Genomic DNA, 4,604 nt, shown 5'->3' on the forward strand with positions numbered 1-4,604 from the left:
AAATCAACCCACACACTTACTGCCATCTGATCTTTGACAAAGGCACCAAGCCTATTCACTGGGGAAGGGACTGCCTCTTCAGCAAATGGTGCTGGGACAACTGGATATCCATATGCAGGAGAATGAAATTAGATCCATACCTCTCACCATATACTAAAATCAACTCAAAATGGATTAAGGATTTAAATATACACCCTGAAGCAATAAAACTTCTTAAAGAAAACATAGGAGAAACACTTCAGGAAATAGGACTGGGCACAGACTTCATGAATACGACCCCAAAAGCACGGGCAACCAAAGGAAAAATACACAAATGGGATTATATCAAACTAAAAAGATTCTGCACAGCAAAAGAAACAATTTACAGAGTTAAAAGACAACCAACAGAGTGGGAGAAAATATTTGCAAAATATACATCTGACAAAGGATTAATATCCAGAATATACAAGGAACTCAAACAACTTTACAAGAAGAAAACAAGCAACCCAATTAAAAAATGGGCAAAAGAGCTAACTGGGCATTTCTCTAAGGAAGATATACAAATGGCCAACAGACATATGAAAAAATGCTCAACATCACTCAGCATCTGGGAAATGCAAATCAAAGCCACTTTGAGATACCATCTAACCCCAGTTAGGATTGCTAAAATCCAAAAGACTCTGAACGATAAATGCTGGCGAGGTTGCGGAGAAAAAGGAACTCTCATACATTGTTGGTGGGACTGCAAAATGGTGCAGTCTCTATGGAAAATGGTATGGAGGTTCCTCAAACAATTGCAGATAGATCTACCATACGACCCAGCTATCCCACTGTTGGGAATATACCCAGAAGAATGGAAATCATCAAGTCGAGGGTATACCTGTTTCCCAATGTTCATCGCAGCACTCTTTACAATAGCCAAGAGTTGGAACCAGCCCAAATGTCCATCATCAGATGAGTGGATACGGAAAATGTGGTTATCTACACAATGGAATACTACTCAGCTATAAAAATGAATGAAATACTGCCATTTGCAACAACATGGATGGACCTTGAGAGAATTATATTAAGTGAAACAAGTCAGGCACAGAAAGAGAAATACCACATGTTCTCACTTATTGGTGGGAGCTAAAAATTAATATATAAATTCACACACACACACAGACACACACACAAAAACCGGAGGGGGGAAGAAGATATAACAACCACAATTATTTGAAGTTGATACAACAAGCAAACAGAAAGGACATTGTTGGGGGGAGGGGGCGAGGGAGAAGGGAGGGAGGTTTTGGTGATGGGGAGCAATAATCAGCCACAATGTATGTCGACAAAATAAAATTTAAAAAAAAAAAAAAAAAGAAAAGTTTTTATATTACATAATAAAAATAAATAAATAAATAAATAAAATAAATAAAATAAAAATTAATATATAAATTCACACACACACACACACACACACAAAAAAAAAAACCGGGGGGAGGGAAGAAGATATAACAACCACAACTACTTGAAGTTGATACGACAAGCAAACAGAAAGGACATTGTGGGGGGGGGGGAGGGAGAAGGGAGGTAGGTTTTGGTGATGAGGGGCAATAATCAGCCACAATGTATATCGACAAAATAAAACTTAAATAAATAAATAAATAAATAAAAATAAAAATAAAAATAAATTAAAAATAAAAAAATAAAGACAGATTGAGAAATACATTTTGAAATAACTATTTATACACTTTACAAATGTCTTCTATTAAAAACACACAGTTCTGGTCCAAAAAAAAATAAAAGAAAAGAAAACTACAGGCCGATATCCTTAATGAATATAGATGCAAAAATCCTCAATAAAATACTAGCAAACAGAATACAGCAACACATACGTAAAATTATTCACCACGATCAAGTAGGATTCATCCCAGGGATGCAAGGTTGGTTCAACATACACAAATCAACAAATGTGATACACCATATTAACAAACTCAAACACAAGGACCATATGATCATCTCTATAGATGCTGAAAAAGCATTTGACAAAATTCAACACTCATTCATGACAAAGACCCTCTATAAGTTAGGTATAGATGGAAAGTATCCCAGCATAATTAAAGCCATATATGATAAACCCACTGCCAATATCATCCTGAATGGGGAAAAGCTGAAAGCTTTTCCTTTAAGAACAGGAACTAGACAAGGATGCCCACTCTCACCACTCCTATTCAACATAGTGTTGGAAGTACTAGCCAGAGCAATCAGAGAAGAGAAGGAAATAAAGGGCATCCAGATTGGAAAAGATGAAGTCAAACTGTCCCTGTTTGCAGATGACATGATCCTATATATCGAACAGCCTAAAGCCTCTACAAAAAAACTCTTGGAGGTGATAAGTGATGTCAGCACAGTAGCAGGATACAAAATCACCACACAAAAATCAGTAGCATTTCTTTTGTCCAATAGTGAAAATGCAGCAAGAGAATTCAAGAAAGCCTGCCCATTTACAATAGCCACACAAAAAATAAAATACTTAGGAATTGAGTTAACCAAGGAGGTGAAAAATCTCTATAATGAGAACTACAAACCACTGCTGAGAGAAATTAGAGAGGATACAAGAAGATGGAAAGATATCCCATGCTCTTGGATTGGAAGAATCAACATAGTGAAAATGTCCATACTACCCAAAGTGCTATACAAATTTAATGCAATCCCCATCAAAATTCCAAAGACATTTTTCTCAGAAATGGAAAGAACTATTCAGACATTTATATGGAATAACAAAAGACCACACATAGCCAAAGCAACGCTGAGCAAAAAGAATAAAGCTGGAGGCATAACACTACCTGACTTTAAACTATACTACAAAGCCATAATAACGAAAACAGTATGGTACTGGCATAAAAACAGACACACTGATCAATGGAATAGAATAGAGAATCCAGAAATCAACCCACACACTTACAGCCATCTGATCTTTGACAGAGGCACCAAGCCTATACACTGGGGAAGAGACTGCCTCTTTAGCAAATGGTGCTGGGAGAACTGGATATCAATATGCAGGAGAATGAAACTAGACCCATACCTTTCACCATAAACTAAAGTCAACTCAAAATGGATTAAAGATTTAAACATACACCCTGAAACAACAAAACTTCTTAAAGAAAACATAGGAGAGACACTTCAGGAAATAGGACTGGGCACAGACTTCATGAATACGAACCCACAAGCATGGGCAAGTAAAGGAAAAATAAATAAATGGGATTATATCAAACTAAAAAGATTCTGCACAGCCAAAGAAACAATTTACAGAGTTAAAAGACAACCAACAGAGTGGGAGAAAATATTTGCAAAATATACATCTGACAAAGGATTAATATCCAGAATATGCAAGGAACTCAAACAACTTTACAAGAAAAAAACAAGCAACCCAATCAAAAAATGGGCAAAAGAGCTAACTAGGCATTTCTCTAAGGAAGATATACAAATGGCCACCAGACATATGAAAAAAATGCTCAACATCACTCAGCATCTGGGAAATGCAAATCCAAACTACACTGAGATACCATCTCACCCCAGTTAGGATGGCTATAATCCAAAAGACTCTGAATGATAAATGCTGGCGAGGTTGCGGAGGAAAAGGAACTCTCATACATTGTTGGTGGGACTGCAAAATGGTGCAGTCTCTATGGAAAATGGTATGGAGGTTCCTCAAACAATTGCAGATAGATCTACCATATGACCCAGCTATCCCACTGCTGGGAATATACCCAGAAGAATGGAAATCATCAAGTCGAGGGTATACCTGTTCCCCAATGTTCATCGCAGCACTCTTTACAATAGCCAAGAGTTGGACCCAGCCCAAATGTCCATCATCAGATCAGTGGATACGGAAAATGTGGTATATCTACACAATGGAATACTACTCAGCTATAAAAATGAATGAAATACTGCCATTTGCAACAACATGGATGGACCTTGAGAGAATTATATTAAGTGAAACAAGTCAGGCACAGAAAGAGAAATACCACATGTTCTCACTTATTGGTGGGAGCTAAAAATTAATAAATAAATTCACACACACACACACACAAAATAACCGGGCGGGGGTGTGGGGGAGAGGACACAACAACTACAATTCCTTGAAGTTGATACGACAAGCAAACAGAAAGGACATTGTTGGCTGGGAGCGGGGAGAGGGAGGAGGGAGGGGGGTTTCGGGAATGGGCCACAGTAATCAACCACATTGTATATTGACAAAATAAAATTAAGGAAGAAAAAAAAAAAGATTTAAACTCTAAAAAGAATAAATAAATAAATAAAATAAAATAATTAAATACGTGTGTGTGTGAAGTGGTACCTTGGTGTGGTTTTAATTTTAATATTAGGAGGGATGATTTTAAGGTGATATCTAAAGGATGAGAGGTAGACTAGGAGAAGAGAATGGGTGTTGAGCATTCTGGGCAAAGAACAAAATATGCAAAGGCCCCAATGTGAGGAGCAGATAAATCACAAAGAACTGAACCAGTGAGGTTCATGTGGGGAGTGGTGGAATCACGTGATCCCTTCAAGTTATCATGTGGGTCTGGGCAATGCATACAGAGACCAGAGTGAACTAAAGATAATAATAGTAAGGGCTGGCCAGT

The sequence above is a fragment of the Cynocephalus volans genome, chromosome 3 (assembly GCF_027409185.1).
Source record: "Cynocephalus volans isolate mCynVol1 chromosome 3, mCynVol1.pri, whole genome shotgun sequence".
Taxonomy (NCBI): Eukaryota; Metazoa; Chordata; class Mammalia; order Dermoptera; family Cynocephalidae; genus Cynocephalus; species Cynocephalus volans.